This window comes from Lepisosteus platostomus, chromosome 5 (genome assembly GCF_059453375.1).
Source record: "Lepisosteus platostomus isolate fLepPlt1 chromosome 5, fLepPlt1.hap1, whole genome shotgun sequence".
NCBI classification, from domain to species: domain Eukaryota; kingdom Metazoa; phylum Chordata; class Actinopteri; order Semionotiformes; family Lepisosteidae; genus Lepisosteus; species Lepisosteus platostomus.
The window spans coordinates 38,329,239-38,346,147 of record NC_142615.1 but is presented as its reverse complement, the minus strand read 5'-3'; the positions used below and the strand labels follow the sequence as shown (position 1 = coordinate 38,346,147).

Below are 16,909 nucleotides of genomic sequence, written 5' to 3'. Positions count from 1 at the left end.
CAGTTTTTAATGTCATGCTCTTAAGAAATAAAGCCTTTAGACAATTAGGAGGTACTGGTATTCACAAAGTAGAAGGTGATGTTTTCAGAGGCCTAAAGGGAAACTGTTATACCTAATGATTAAATACTTGATTTTTTTACTGCATTGTTTATGTATGATCTGTGTATCTCAGCTGAAAAGCTGAGATAAAAAAAGATGTATGCATCTAAATAACTGGACCTCAAATAGCAGACCTTATGAGCAATACTGTGTGTATTTATTTAAAATATTTATAGCTCCTCTGGAAAGTTTGTGGGGGAAAAAAAACTGATGTGCTGAAACAGTACAATTAAACACGCTCTGCAGAAAAGGTGATGGTTGTTAGGTCAGTTTCAGTTTTACACGTACAGTACACATTTGATTTAATTAAAATTATGAGGTACCCTGTATCTGCAGGACTCAAGAGGCTCTCAGTCATGTCACTTTGCAGTTGATGTCTCCTAGAGGTTCCTAGATTCTTATTGTAAATAAAAGGAACAGCATACAGTGGGACTTTTTAAAAAACGGGGAACAAATTTCAACATGTGACTGCACCGAGCACACAAATATTGGTTCTAGGCTCCTGAATCAACTTTGGTCCCTGGATCATTGCTTTTAACCATTTACACAAGGTTTTTACTATAAAGCACTTTCACAGCTCAACATAAATGGACCTTCTGGGGCACAGGCTTTAAAGGAGCTTTTTAAAAAAAACAGACTTTGCATTTCCTGTTATAAGCTATTCTTTTAGCATATGACAAGCATGCCCTTATTATGGCGATATCCTCCTAAACATTGGAGAAATCTAGAAGTTCAATTAAAACAGAAATGCTTCAAATCACTTGGGATACAACAAAAAAGTGGTGTATTATAAAGTGTGTTAAAAATGTAGCTAGTTTGTTTTCATACCCTAGATTATAATAAAACCTCACCATTTAACACCAACAGGTGTTTTCTTGAAGTCTGCTAGCTTCAAAGTTTATGGTTTGGCTTTTGTGTATAATGATAGTGAACTGCATCGGAAATGTAGGAAAGTAAGCATTAATAAGCAGGAAAATTAAACCTAGAAACACCTAAAGTACTGGACTATATTACAGATAAACTACCGATCTACCTTTTAAGCCTGTACAACCTGCAGAACTCCAGCTTTAATTGATTGGATTCAACAGCCTAAGTTTTAAGGTTATCCTTACAAGTGTGGAAAAGCATGGGCGTAATGTTGCAGCCTTCACTGTTGTTTTAGAAGTTGTTTTTTCCAGCTGTACATGAACATTTCTGTCTTGAGTCTTTCTTAACAATATGGTGTAAACAGTGTCTGGTTTCTACTGTGATCATTATTTCATTACCGAAGCAGCCTTTTGATATTTGCACAGTATTTTTTGTTGCTATGGCTGTTTTCATATTCGTAGTTTTCTTCTGTTAAAACTTAAAATCTCTCGCATTAAATTGGCTACAAATGCAAGAATTCAACCAGATATTCTTACTTGTAAAATGTCTACTGTTGCATTGCAGTTAGTTAATGTAGTTAGTCCATAGTCAGCAATCTAAACTTTATTGTTAAGCTTTAATGATTGATGTTGTGCCAGTAACCTTTAGAAATACTATAGCACTTCACAAATGCTTTGTGTGTTTGGAAATCTTTTGAGTAAAAGCCTTATAAAAATAGGTTTAGTTTTTACAGGAAATCACAAAGAAATAGGATGGTATAATTCCTATAATTGCTTAGTGATTGTATTTGGAAGATTATGGACTAAACAGACTTCAGGGATGCCAGTGGATCATTGTGCTATTTGGAATTATTCCAAAAATCAAGTGACCTCTTTGCTGTAGTATTTTTAGAATTATTTATTTAGTATTAATAAAGAATAGATTCATTAAAGTCGTGCGATGTGTAAGCGGGATATGTAAAATAATGTAAAAGAAAGTTTTTTATTATTGTTATAGAGAAACATGATCAGATTTTCCCTGGTTAAAAAAAAAGACGATTAAAATCTGTAATCTTTCCACTTGTATGTCATCGGAAAATACAAGAAGTTTCTGCTTTGTGCTAAGACATTAACGAGTACAACCCCCCTCTCTGCGGGAGTGCTGGCTGTGACAAATTAAACCGGTTTCACAGGTATTTTCAAAGTAGGAAGTACAGTACTTACTAGTTAAGAAAGCTAGGCTCCTCAATGAAATCGCTTTAACATGCTAATGCGTTGGTGTAACAGTCCGGGTGTGGCAAGCTTCCAATGTCAACTCGACTCGATTGGAAGACAATGAACGTATTCTAGCCCTAAATGAATTAATAGCAAAAATGATTTACATAAAATACATTTTTCCAAGAAAGTTTATAATAATACGATCTATAGTTGAAATCTGAGCCTAAATATAAAGAAAAAGCATTTTCAGAGAGCAATCACACTGTGTTTATGTAGAAAAAGCAATTAGGTTTATGAACAATCTAATTACCTATTCGCTTAAAATGCTATATAAAAGTTGAATGATAAGTGTCGCAGTTTAAATAATTTTCATAGTTAGAAATTATGAAACGCTCTGTTAAAAGCAAGAGAGTTTTTATGTCCGTAATTATTGAAAATTCCCGGTAATGTTGACTCTGGTACTGGTAGTAATTGTTTACTACTGCAAATATCAAAATAGTTCAGGTTTTGCGGAAAAATTAAATTTTTGGAGTGATAATGTTTACTATAGGAAGAAGTGCGTCCCTGGGTGGGATCAAAAAACCCACTTTGGGGTTAATAGCCGAACATGCTAACCAATTGCACCACAGAAATGCTTACACCTTTTTCATTTACATACTTTTGGTGAACAAAACAATTCGCTCGCATTTCATCTTTCGCAAGCTATATGATTAAAAAAAACAAGTTGTTCTGCAAAGGAAATGAATAAACGCATTAAACCAAATCAAGACCTTTTTGAGTGTCCCAAATTACATGTTCTGTAAAACAAGACGGGAAAAAAGGTACCGCTGGAATTCGGATCCAGGATTTCCTCTTTATGAAACAGGTGTTTTAACCAGCTTTACCACAGCACCAGCAGAACACTATTCTTATACAGGTGGGTACCCACCCTCAATGGAATAAACCTATTGGAATAACATGGAATAAACCTATTACCTATTCTTATACAGCCGCTTGGACACACCGCTCTGAGGCATCTGAGGTCGATGTGCGCTGAGCCTGGTGGCCGAGCAAAATCATGCCCAAGGGGGTTAGCCCTCGTCACGAGGTGGCTGAGTGGTTAAGGCGATGGACTGCTAATCCATTGTGCTTTGCACACGTGGGTTTGAATCCCATCCTCGTTGGTTTATGTTTTCGACTTGTTATCCATTTCTAAGTCGGACTTGCTTTCTTTAGCTACTGTAGTAGAGCAGTAATATTTCTAGCGTTGGCTGAACATGGCTTACAGCAGTAGCTGACAGATATAGTCTCTTAATATTTAGGTTAAATTGATGCTTTGTACTGCTTTCACCTGCTATTAATAGTAGTCCTGATGAACGATTTAGGGACATGGCGCATCTTGAAAATGTTCTTGTTAATTTCAGTTTGGAAAAGATGCACTCACCAGAAGCAGAAACTGGTCGTATCTGCTAAATGTGCAATGCAATAGCAATGTCTTGCTATGAGTCCTTACCTGTTACAGGAGGCGTTGTAGGACTTTTTTAGTTCAGAAAAAGCTATCAATTCATCTTACATTTCTACTCCATCAATATTAGCAATGCTATCTTTACTAAGCTCTAAATATAGCTCTAAATAAATGCCAGTTTTAAAATACATTTTAAAATAAATGCTATTCCATATGTTGTAACTTTGTGGTATTTAGAAATTTTATCTGAGGATGCAAGGGAAAGTATTATACAACTGTGAAAGAGGCTTGTATTTTAATACAATTTTCGATCAAAAGAAAACCAAAGTCCCTATGATATTACCGTCAATATCCCTTGATATCAACGTTCAGTTGAAAGATTTGAAGAAACTCTCAAACAAGCAACTGCAGTAGCAGAGAGTTTTGATTTGAACCGATGCTTGCAGCTCAATACTCCATTCATCCTTGAAAGAAGCAAAGACAGGGATGTTTTGAGTGTCTCCATGATCCTCTTCTCAATCTAAAAGAAAGGTTTTATATGATCCTGATCCCAATAGAAAAAGGGTCAATTTCAGCCTGCACTGATGTCCCTTCAAACGTTTTATAAGAACTCTGGTCCATTTCTTCTTCTGAACGAGACTATGGGAGTGAGTATTTTGACGTCGAACTCGGATTTAAATAGAGGAACACTACACTACATTGGGCTACATGTGTGACAAAGCGTTTACTTTCCGACCTCTTGATAGCTCAATTGCTAGATCTTAAGACTGTAGACAAAAACAGTGGGCATTTCTTATGTCCCTGGTTTGAATCCAGCTCGAAGGATGGTGTTTTCTTGTTCCTTAATCAAAAAGTGAAAATTGCAAATTTGTCTTTTACTTTGATGTTCACCCAAAAGCTCAGTATACAAAGAAGTAAAGGCTCCTGTTCTGGATAATCCTCACGTCTGATTGTTTTGCTTAGACCTTTAAAATGTACACTGTGGACTGTTTGCTCTTCCTAACACAATTAAAAAGCCGCTGACAAACTTAACGATCGGGAGTTTAGTTCAGTGATAGCGCGCACTTAAGATGCTCCGTTATCTATCGCCGGCATCTCTGTATTCTTTTTAAACGCGATATTGTTTATTTTTCATGTGTGAATTTCAGGCTGACTCATAAACCCTTTGTCTGTTTTAAAGATACATTATTTTAAACCAGACATAATGAAAGACGTAGTAACTAGACACACGTACAACACACATGAATAGTAGCAGCTCTGAACTCAATGTGGTGCTGGATGGGAATGCAATACAAACGCCAATGGCACAATGGATAACGTGTCTGATTACGGATCAGAAGACTGTAGATTTCTACTCCTTCCTGGTTCGTGAAAAAGCTTTTAAACCACACTACTCAACACTGACATCGTAGTATGTGAGGTCCTACACAACCTTACTATCGACTGGATGACTGGTCTTCTGTTCTATCTCCGATTCTTTCCGCACATTCCTGCTATTTCACCACCGTTATTGTAGGATAACAGCCACAGACACGAGAAGATATACTATTCCGAACAAATGTCTTAAAAAATCACGTTGAAAAGGGTGACAATAAGTTTTTGTTTCTTTAAGGTAACCTTATTTTTGCCTGTAAAGTTCACATTATTTTCTGTAGCCGCAAATCCCCAATATTTCTGCTGTCTCTGGAGAAACACAAGCGTGGAGATAAATCATATTAAATAACACAACACATCTATTAATGTAACACCCAGATGTGACAGAACACATGTAAGACTTACACACAGCTTTTAATATGTATCTATAGTGAATTTGCAGGTATCCTGGGGAGGGAAGAGAACTGATTTTAAGGAAATACATATTTAAAGGGGATGTAAGTCTTAAATGTGTTTTGTCACATCTGGGTGTTAACTGAATAATTTTTTAGCATTATTTATTGTGTTTTGACTCTATACTTGTGTTTCTCAGGAGACAGCAGAAATATTGATGTTAACATTTATATTCACATTCCCGGTGATATTGACATAGGTACTCAACTATTTACTTGTAGTTTGACTCGTGTAAAAAGTTGAAAATCTCTCCAAACATCAAGATGGCTAAGGACGTGCAAAGAAACTCAATCACATTTAGAGAAGGTAATGTTTAGATCGGATTAATTCGAAGTGTGTCTCTGGGTGCGTTTGATCTACCAACATTGTGTTTAACTGAAGGACACCCTGACTGAGTGTGCCATAGAAACTAACACATGTCGTATTCTTCTACATTCACAGATTTTTGGCTAAAGTAAAAACAAATCGTTGTCATTTTCTTGCCAGCTGGCAGTAATTATTTTGCATTGATAAGAAAGATGAGCACTTTATCTTTCGCAATGTGTGGATTTCTTGAAAAACAAGTTGTGCCAAAAACTAAATGAACACTTCCTTTAAACATAATGCAGAAGCATGTTGTCTATAACAATAAGCGGTGCGAGAAGACAGGAAGAAAGGCACTGCTGGGTTTTGAACCTACGATCTTCTGTTTACTAGACAGGCGCTTTAACTAACTAAGCCACAACACCGGCAAAGTACTTCCCTTTTACAGCCAGGTGGACACACCACTCTGTCACATCTTTGTTCGGTGTGCGGTGAGCCTGCTCGCTGAGCAAGTTGAGAAAGGATGTGAAATGGCTTTTATCCGGCAGTTTCATTACTAAGGAGCTCAATATTTTTTTTGATGATCTACAGGGTGTCCAGTGCAACACAGGCGATGGACTGCTGGGATTTGGAGCCAGGATTTCCCGTTATCTAGACAGGTGCTTTAACCAACTAAGCCACGGCGCCGGCAGAATTCTCCTCTTTTACTGCCGATTGGACACACCGCTCTGAGACACCTGCGTTCAGTAAGCGTTGAATCGGCTGGCTGAGCACGTTGCCTCCTTTACATTCAATAGGAGCCCCGACACTAAGAGAAACGTACGGAAATGGCTTTTATCGGGCACTTTTCATGTCCAGTGCGCTTGACATCTCCCACAGACGACAGAGTTCATTTACGACACTTTTCCTTTCTTTCTTTCTTCTTTCTGTACTATTTGATGGAAAAAAACGAGAAACCATGTAAGGTTAAATGTCTTTTTTCATGGAGAAAACGTGCACCAGGAAATGTTGTGTTTAGAAGAAGTGAGTTAACGTGAAAAGTGACCTAATTTACCGGAGCAAATGCTCACCTAGCAAGGTCTGCTTTACTACAAGAGAGAAGTAGAGTGAAAGACGTGATCATTTCACGCCGTTGTGGAACAAAACGCTTTTTTCTTTGAATTCTAAATCAATTAGAAATTCAGAGCGACACATAAATGCTTTGTCTGTTTAAAAGTGATGATTTTTTAAAACTGATAAAAATGTAGAAAGCACGTTTCTCTCAAATTGTAGATGTGGTGGTGTACTAGTAGCGGCGCTGAACTCACCAAAGCGCAATTCAGTTATGTGACGGGCTAGTGGTTTAATGGATAACGCGTCTGATTTCGGTCTATAAGATTGTCGATTCGACTTCTACCGGGGTTGTGTGATTTAAATCAGGCTCCTCAGAAATAGATGTCCGTTATGTAAATAAACCGCACCTGAAAGCAAACGTTGGGTCTGGTTTCCTTTCTTTCCTGCATGAAATAGCAAATCGTTACAAAAAACACCAGCTAATGTCCTATAGCATTAATCATTTAAGCAAACATGAATATACTGTAGGTCTTGGTACATGGGAGTGGATTTCAACTACAATTAAAAAAGGACAAATTATAATTACAGGCTTCAGACACTTTTTCATACAAAAGTGACCAAACACTCCCTAACTTTCAGGTTTGCTTGAAACTGTAACAAAAAAGCGGTCTGAAACTTCCATTCTCTGATGTCACTGTCTCTAAAGTCGTGATGTTTCGCGGATGTGCAGTGTGCCTTTTCTCTTGTCGTGTTCAAGATGAAACACTGCATAAACTCCTGACTGGGTGTTCCATACTGCTCTGTTATTTCATTCAGATTACCTAGGTGGTGTACAGATAAAACGCAACTGCGTGGTGTAAAATCCAGGTTCGGCACCAGGAGCATCTACAAACACATCAGCTGACCTCAACGTGATTTGAACACGCAACCTTCTGATCTGGAGTCAGACCCGCTACCGTTGCGCCACGAGGTCACTCACCATAAGGGCTTTTAATTCACCCAAAGAGAACAATCAGCGTCCCTGAAAAAAATTTTCAAAAAAGATTTCATTCTCTCCTGTGAGGAGCGCCGCTATTCCAACGAGGGTCTCTTCTTCCCAGACCACAGATTATTCTTCCTGCCCGGCTCTTTCACAGAGAGCAGACACACCGTCCCCACTAATGTCTTCACTACATCTACAGATCTGACCCCCTACAGCCCCGATATTCCTGGACAGGATATTTACCACCAGCCTCGTGAACTTCTCATCTTGTCCTCTCCCAGGAGGAGAACAATTAACACAGCATCCTCTCTCCATTTAGCAAATAACACAAAACACTGTTTACCTTTGAAGACAGAAAACCAGGCTGCTCCAGGTGAGGCTTAAACTCACAAACTCGGCATGACTCCACTGATTATGTCATTTGACATGGCCTGACCCAGGAAAGAGATTGGAAGTCGAGAAGTTATGGTGTTGTTTTAATACTTGCCTACTCTTTTAATTTTAAATAAAAAATATTTTATTTTGGAGTACTTTCAATTGATAATCCTAGTCCCGATGAACGATTCTGGGCCATGATGCATCTTGAATAATGTTCTTATAGGCTTCAGTTTGGAAAAGTGCGCTCTTCAGAAGCTACCGAAACTGCTAATGGTTACATAACACTTAATGCAAAAGCAACGTTCGGGTTTGAAAAAGAATATTACTTGCTATGAATACAAACACTGTTACAGGAGGCGTTAGGGCTATTTTATCTTAGATCATCAATTCATCTTACATTTCTTCTCCATCTATATCAACAGCGTAATCGCTACCGAGCGCTAAAGGCAGGTCCTGGCAATACAATCTTCTTTAGAAAACATTTTAAAGCTATTTCCACTACCATCCCTAAAGTAAAAGATACCGATTGCACGCAACTCATAAAATATCTTTTCCAGGGACGTTGTAGCTAGATGCAAATTACAATCGAAAGTGTATCAGCTTTAAAATTTTCTTTTGGATCCACAGGACGATCAGTACGAGACTCAAAATATACCTGTGATTGATTGTATAGCATAGATTGAACAGCATTTATGTTAAAATTAAGGTAAATATATCAAAATATCAACATCCAACTTCACAGTGCTAACGCAACAATGCTTGTCAAATTCTCAAACAAATCCACGTTGTATTTCTTAAGTATTTTAGCAGAGGATACAACAGGAGTATAAATGATATCTCCCGCCAGCCCTTCAAAGATACTTTTCCATGGGTGAATATGGATTTCTGGGGAGTTGCGGTGTTGATCACTATTGGACTTCCCTGGTCTCAAGTGTTGTTGTTGGACACGGGCAAAAGACTCGCATTTTCGGCAAATATAAAGAGGGTTAAAGTTTCGGCTTTTGTGGAGACAGTGTTAACATTGACAATAATAATAATAATAATAATAAGAAGAAGAAGAAGATCGTCCCTGGGTGGTTTTGAACCACCAACCTTTTAGTTAATAGCCAAACACGCTTGCCGGTTGCACCACAGAGACTGATGAGAAAGGCTTTGCTCCATTCGCACCTTTCTGGTAAGAAAATAAACATTGCTTGCATTTTCTTGCCAGTCGGCAATATTCCTACTGCTCTGATAGCCAAGAATTAAATTTCATTTTTCACAAGCTGTATGAATTTCTTGAAAAACAAGTTGTTGCAGAAAGGAAATGCATTAATGCATTAAACTAAATCAAGCCCTATGCGGTTGTCCAAAATGGTACTTTCTGCACAAAAAGACAGGAAGAAGGGCACAGCTGGGATGTGGAGCCAGGATCTCCAGTTAACGAGACAGATACTTAAAGCAACTAAGCTACAGCGCCTGCAGAATTCTCCTCTTTTACAGCCGCTTGGACACACCACTCTGAGACACCAGCGTTCAGTAAGCCCTGAGTCTGCTGGCTGAGCAAGCTGCCTCCTTTACACGGAACAGGAGCCCTGACTGTAAGAGAAACGAAGAGAAATGGCTTTTATTGGGCACTTTTCATGTCCAATGCGCTTGACATCTCCCACAGACGACAGAGTTCATTTACCACACTTTTCCTTTCTTTCTTCTTTCTGTACTCTTTGATGAAACAAAATGAGAAATCATGTAAGGGAAAATGTCTTTTTTCATGGAGAAAACATGCACCAGGAAATGTTGTGTTTAGAAGAAGTGAGTTAACATGAAAAGTGACCTAATTTACCGGAGCAAATGCTCACCTAGCAAGATCTGCTTTACTACAAGAGAGAAGTAGAGTGAAAGACATGATCATTTCACGCCGTTGTGGAACAAAACGCTTTTTTTGTCAAGACAGAAAACCAGGCTGCTCCAGGTGAGGCTTAAACTTTCAGCCTCGGCATGACTCAACTGATTATGTCATTTTACTGTACATGGCCTGAACCTGGAAGAAGATTGGAAGTCAAGACGTTATGGTGTTGTTTTAATACTTTCCTACTCTTTTAATATTCAGGTTAAATATTTTATTTTGGAGTACTTTCAATTGATATTAATCCTAGTCCCAATGAACGATTCTGGGCCATGGTGCATCTTAAATAATGTTCTTATAGGTTTCATTTCCAAAAACAACTCAGTAGCAGGCTATGCGGAACAAGCAAACACATTAGAACTGTTGTGAATGCAGTGGAAATAATTAAGTCACTAAATAACAAGCTTATGCACCACTCACTTGAAAATTGTTATATTTAACAAAAATTGCTTTCCAGACACCACAACTATTCACAATAATTTTATCAATACATGTCTTAAAAGTGTAATTTTTTAATAATTAACTTTAATGTCCATCTTTATTAGTAGATGTATTACATGTACAGCCTTTAATATGCGATATTGAATTTTCAGGTATCCTGGGGAGGGAAGAAAACTGAAATGAAGGAAATACATATTTAAAGGGGTGTGTTCTGTCATATCTGGGCGTTTGAATAGATTTGTTGTATAAGTTATTGTGATTTCACTCTATACTTGTGTTTCTCAGGAGAAAGTAGTTACATTGGGGATTTGAGGGTATAGAAAATTGTGCTGTATGGGTAAATGTAAGGATATGTTGAAAAAACGCATTGTCACCTTTGTGAATGTCATTATTAGATACCTGTTGATTGTTTAGCGACCTAGGCCTCCCTCTGGACTCTGCACTGAATTGAAAGCTACGGGAGCTCCTCACTGCTTGTCCTGTATTGTTACCTGTGCTCTCGTCTACATTATCTACGTGCAGCACAGCACCAAGAACACCATAAACTTTGTTATGGAAAGTGCTTAAGAGCATGAAAAATATTGAACATTTCAAACATTCATAGAACAACTTGAAAAACTGAAGGACAAAAGACCATCTATTCACAGTAGTTGCAAGAAAATCAGTCGCCTGACTAGGGACCTAGAGATAAAAAGTTAAATATTCTACTGACTGGGCTATTTCTATCTACTCAGTTTCTCTCTGAAACAACCTTTTTCAAGAATTTGCAAAATTTAAATACAATACTTGCTTAAAAGTGCAGATTATTTTTTACCCAAAACTGCAAATGGAGAAAACTCTGTGGTACAATTGCTTAGTGCGGCCAGGTTGGGACTAAAATTATAGTAAGGTGATGGTTCAAGCGCATCCAGGCACACCTTTCTCACTGTTCCAACGTGAACATCATCTATGGAAAAAATGGCATAAAATGTTTAACAGATTATTGACCTTATTGATACCGACGTCTTACCACTTGGCCACCACACCTGCAGTTCCGCTTACTTTCCCATCAAGGCTAGCATGTTTTTTAAAATACAAAAAAGTTAAATCTTTGAGCACAAATTGCCATGGTAGGAGGAATAAAACAAATATGACTGTTCAAATTAATTCTATTGAAACTGATTTAATCGTGCAGAATGTACAACAACAAAACCATGATTCTTAACAAGGAGATACTGGGCAGCAGTGGGATTCCGACTCATGCCTTCGAAGAGACGGAGCTTTAATCCAGCTCCTTAGAGCGCTCGGCCGGGTTACCCTTGATAGCAGCTTTTCAGCACTTGTAGTCTGACTTTGTGGTGTTATTCTGCATGGAAGAGACTGCACCTCCTTTTTCTGAGATGCTTTCTCTCACTTGGTGAAATATTCACTTCTTTGGCCCTCTGAATATAGTTCTTCTGTTAAGCAGGCTTCAGACTCTGCTTATAGCACCCGTGTAGAGATTTTATTTTTACAGGAAGACGCATTCCGAAACGTATCTCTGTAGTTTTTTAAAAGCTTTGAACAGCGTATTTTATACAACGCACAAACAGTATTCTAAATTCACACGGCAGATCTGTGCAGCAATCATACTCGATTTGACTGTGATTCTGAAATACTTCTAGCAAACATATTCAGGTTTCCTTGAACCTTTAATAAAAAAAATACTTTGCGATGTTCCGCAGATGTGCAGTGTGCCTTTCCTCTTGTCGTATTCAAGAGTACTCACTGCAGGAGCTCCTCACTGCGTGTCCTTTACTCTACTGTGATTTCTTTTAATTTATTTACGTGGAGTGTGGGAGGAAGATCACCTTGAACATTTTTGGTTTGTGAAAGGAAACACTAAAGAAAATACAAGTGATGAACATTTAAAATAACCACAGTACAGCTAGAAGAGGGAAAGATAAAAGACGATTTAGAATGACATTCACAATAGATTGAAGAAAAGCACAACAGCCCAAACAGGGACTTGAACCCTGGACCCTCAGATTAAAAGTCTGATGCTCTACCTACTGAGATATCTGGGCTCTAGAAAAAGCAAAGCCACTGCTGGGATCCTCGCAAATCACATGTCTCTTCTTGTGCCGAAGTGCAGTCATACCTGACCCATCTGGAATGACCACTGACAGACTTTATCCAGAAGCGACGGCACAACTCCCAGTAGAATGAGCGAGAAATACAGAACGACACGAGGAGTCAAGGGGCTCCCACAAGTCATCTTTCCTCACATTACTGATTTTTTCACTAAGAATTTGACCTTTTCACAATCAGATTTTTTCGCATTTAATAAGATCTTTTAATCAACAACATTTAAGAAAGAAAACAAATGGAACATTTTTTGGAACAATAATAAAAAAAAAACTTTCAATGTCTTGGTTGTATAAGTGTGCACACCCTTTATAAAGGGGGTAGCAACTGTGCTGAAATTTAACCAGTCACATTCCAGATCATGTACAAAGGTTATTTGCCTTTGCCAGACATCAATTGTATTGATTCTTATTAGTCCTATTTAATATCAGCTGATCACATATAACTAACCAATCTCGGAGAATGTACGTTCAAACTGCAGAGCTGAACCTGAAGAGAAATCCGACCGCTGATTGTCACCAAAGAATGTCGTTACAAATTATCTGCGGAGTTGTTTTACGTATCCGGCCACCTCTTTCCTTTCTACTTTGCAGTGAGCACAATTCTTTCAGTTTCTTCTCTTGTATTTTCCTTGCTGTCCCTTTCCCCCATGTGGAGATGGATCCACAACCGAAACCCTGTTTGCAGCCTGTGTTTCTGCAGCGTCAGTCTGTATGAGGAGAGGGTGTTAAACAGCTCCAGTGGCGCAGTCGGTCAGCGCGCGGTGCTTATACAGCAATGCACAGCAGAGTCATGCTGAGGTTGTGAGTTTGAGCCTCAACTGGAGCAGTGTGACCTGTGTATTTAGCTACTTGTTAAGGATTCGGCCAGTGAAACCGAAACCAAGTAATGAACCCACTTGCAGGAGCCGATAGAGACAAGTCGTGCTCCAAATACCATAGACGAAGGAGAGAGCCGAGAGTCCAGGGGAAGCCAGAGATCCAAACTGAGAGAGAGCAACCGAAGCCGAGCCGTAATCCAAAAAACCTAGTAAGAGGGGAGAAACCAAAGTCGGAACCTGAATAGTACGAAGAGGTAGAAGGCGTAACGCAACTAAGTAGCTCTAAAGGCCAACCAATACTGAGCGAAGAGGTAGGGAAAGACTAGTGCTTAAATACAAGATGAGACGGAGGTGTTACCAGGTGATTATTTCTTCACATAACCCTTGCAGAAAAAGAAAAATTAGGACCTCATCCTCCCAGTGAGTCTCTGCTGCTGCTACTCTAAAGTCTATGGCATAATCCTGTGCAGACCTGCGGCCCTGGCGGATAGATGAGAGGCGGTAGGAGTCTTGTCCAGCTGAGGAACGACAAAAAAAAACCTTAAATTTTTCTAAAAAAAGATCATAGTCCTGTACCTCAGGAGCCCTGCGATCTAGTAGGACAGTTGCTCAATCCAGAGCACGGCCAGTTAACAGAGAAACTAATGTACGAAGGCAATCTTGTCTTGAGGAGAAAAAAAAAGTTTCCTGATGGAGCCTGAAAACCAGCGCACACTGTGCTAAGAAACCCCGACATCTCGTATGGTTGCCGTCAAACCTGTCAGGTGGTGTAAGTGGAAGAGGTCGAGGAGCGGGTGTAGAAGCTGGCGGGGGCGGAGCCAAAGCGGCAGCTCCAGCGTTACTTTCACTATTACTGGTAGGCAGCACTGCCGACAGGTGCGGTGAAATCTGTTGGACGGAAGCCTGTAACTGGAGTAAGGCTTGCCAGTATTGATCCAAAACCGAGCGAAATTCCTCTTGTTCTGCTGGGTCCATGTTAAGTGGCTCAGTATTCTGTTAAGGATTCGGCCAGTGAAACCAAAACCAAGTAATGAAGCCACTTGCAGGAGCCGATAGAGACAAGTCGTGATCCAAATACCGTAGACGAAGGAGAGAGCTGAGAGTCCAGGGGAAGCCAGTGATCCACTTCTTGGGTAGATGAGATATATGCCCTTAAGTAGGTTAGCAGCTCTTGATTCATACGCTCAGTTTGACCGTTGGCCTGAGGGTGGTAAGCTGAAGTAAGCGAAACAGTGACTTACAGAAGGCATTCCGAAATTGTGAAATAAACTGGGGGCCCCTATCGGAAACAATGTCTTTAGGGATGCCATGAAGACGGAAGATATGCAGTACGAACAGGTCTGCTAGTTCCCTAGCCGAAGGCAAGGAAGGTAGGGGAATAAAATGGGCAGATTTAGAGAAACGATCTACTACTGTCATGACTGTCGTGTATCCTTGGCTTGGTGGAAGGTCAATAATAAAATCAACTGAGAGGTGGGTCCAAGGACGGTTGGGGATAGGTAAGGGTTGAAGAGGGCCTGCCGCCCTCATCCGAGAAGACTTAATTCGGGAACAGATAGAGCAGGCCTGGAGATACTCCTTGACATCTTTAACCATGGTTGGCCACCAGAAGTCTCTAGAGATGAAATCCAAGGTACGTCAGAAGACAGAAGACAGAAGATCTGACTGGGGTTGAGACAAATAACTTGTCCGGAGGGCACTAAGGAGGTACAGTTTGTCCAGCCAAGGCGCGCCTAGCTACAACTTCTATGTCCCATTTGACAGCTGCCAGGAATTTACCAGAAGGGATGATGGGTTCGGGAAGCAGTTCAGCCTCAGGGGGGTCGTGGATCTGTGAGAGAGCATCAGCTTTGATGTTCTTAGAGCCTGGAGTGTAGGTGATAAGGAAATTAAATCTGGAGAAAAAGAGGGACCATCTGGCCTGGCGAGGACATAGACGTTTGGCCGATTGTAAAGACTCCAAGTTTTTGTGATCTGTGTATATCAAGAATGGATGATGAGCTCCCTCCAGCCAGTGCCTCCATTCCTCCAATGCTAACTTAATAGCCAGAAGCTCACGGTTACCAACATCATAGTTCATCTGTGCAGGGAATAACTTCTTAGAAGGAGCAGGGGTGAAGAATTTGTTTTTCTCCATGACGTTGAGAGAGAACAGCGCCCACACCATGGCCAGAAGCGTCCACCTCAACAACAAAAGGCAAAGAAGGATCAGGGCAGTAGTGAACAGGTGTTTCATGTCCTGAAATGCCTCTTCTGCTTGAGGGGTCCATTTACCTTGTCTGGGTCCTTTGCGAGTTAAACAGGTTATGGGAGCAACCACCGAGCTGAAGTTTCAAATAAACCTCCTATAGAAGTTGGCAAAATCAAGAAACCGTTGCATGTGTTTAAGGTTCTTGGGTGTGGGCCAATCAGTAATTGCAGAGACTTTACTTGAGTCCATTTTCACCCCTTCTGGAGAGATGATGTAACCTAAAAAGTGAATCCTAGAAGCATTAAAAGTGCACTTCTCCAGTTTGACATAAAGTTTATTCTTTATGAGTCGGGAGAGAACTTCTCTGACATGGAGAACATGATCCTGGAAGGTATTAGAGAAAATTAGAATGTCATCAAGGTATACCAAGACAAACCTTTGTAGTGTAAGAAAACCGGCTCAGGGACGCCAAATATGTAATCATAGTGGCTCTCTGAAGGCACCAGTTCTGTAGGGTTTGGGCATTTACTGAGACAATTATTAATTGTAGCAGTAAATCACAAAGTTGATTCTTTTGATGGCTTTAGAATCCAACCATGCGACATAACTCAAACAACGCACACACACAGGTACTAATACACGAGGATACATTTATTAATACATAGAATATGCATATAAACCTAACAGATCTTATCGAGAGGGTTATCAGAATACAAAAGGTATATATTCAATCAGTTACAAAGTGTTACACATATCAATAGGACATACGTTCAGTATATCATTCATTAAGACCGTTTCATAAATGAACTTGGTTATAACTTCTACATTAGATACTCGAAACAAGTACATAACTCTTAGGAATTAAATTGATATCAACTGGTTGGGATAACAATTGAATTCTCGAGCTGTAATGCATTGAAGTTGAATACTCATCCAATCTTTGGGAATTCAGATCTCCTGCGGGCACAAAGAAACAGTTGCAGGCTTGTTGCTGTCCAATCCGCGCTCTCTGGCTCGGTGCCAGGCTGTGCTGTGCGGCTTGCGACGGTGCGCTGCTGATGCTCACTGTTGGCTTTAACTAGCAAAGTTTGTGCACAGGAGAAAAGATGACTGTGGGTCCCAGCAAGTCAGGAAGAGGACCGGTTCGTTCCTGATGAAGAGCTAGTTCTGAATAGTGATTCAGCTGTCCACAGTTCCAACCTGTTCACGAGGCCTGCTGCTGGTTACTCTCTGGCAACCTCCACTCTACACTCTTAGAACAAAGGAAAGTTCTGGCACTCGGACACACTGGCCGTTCCGTGGTTGTCCGGGCTGAGT

At 39.9% G+C, this 16,909-nt stretch overlaps 2 protein-coding genes and 2 non-coding genes across 4 annotated transcripts in view; 1 reads left to right on the top strand and 3 right to left on the bottom strand.

The window, feature by feature from the left end:
• Positions 1-16,909, top strand: part of LOC148666183 (antigen WC1.1-like) — a 648,305-nt gene that overhangs the window by 140,225 nt on the left and 491,171 nt on the right. The window lies entirely within an intron of this gene.
• LOC148666241 (CD5 antigen-like) overlaps positions 1-16,909 on the bottom strand; it is a 191,635-nt gene that overhangs the window by 61,592 nt on the left and 113,134 nt on the right. The gene's annotated exons all lie outside the window — the stretch shown is intronic.
• Positions 7,691-7,762, bottom strand: trnaw-cca (transfer RNA tryptophan (anticodon CCA)). The gene has a single exon. It is a non-coding gene; the product is annotated as a tRNA-Trp (tRNA).
• trnan-auu (transfer RNA asparagine (anticodon AUU)) lies at positions 9,214-9,287 on the bottom strand. The gene has a single exon. It is a non-coding gene; the product is annotated as a tRNA-Asn (tRNA).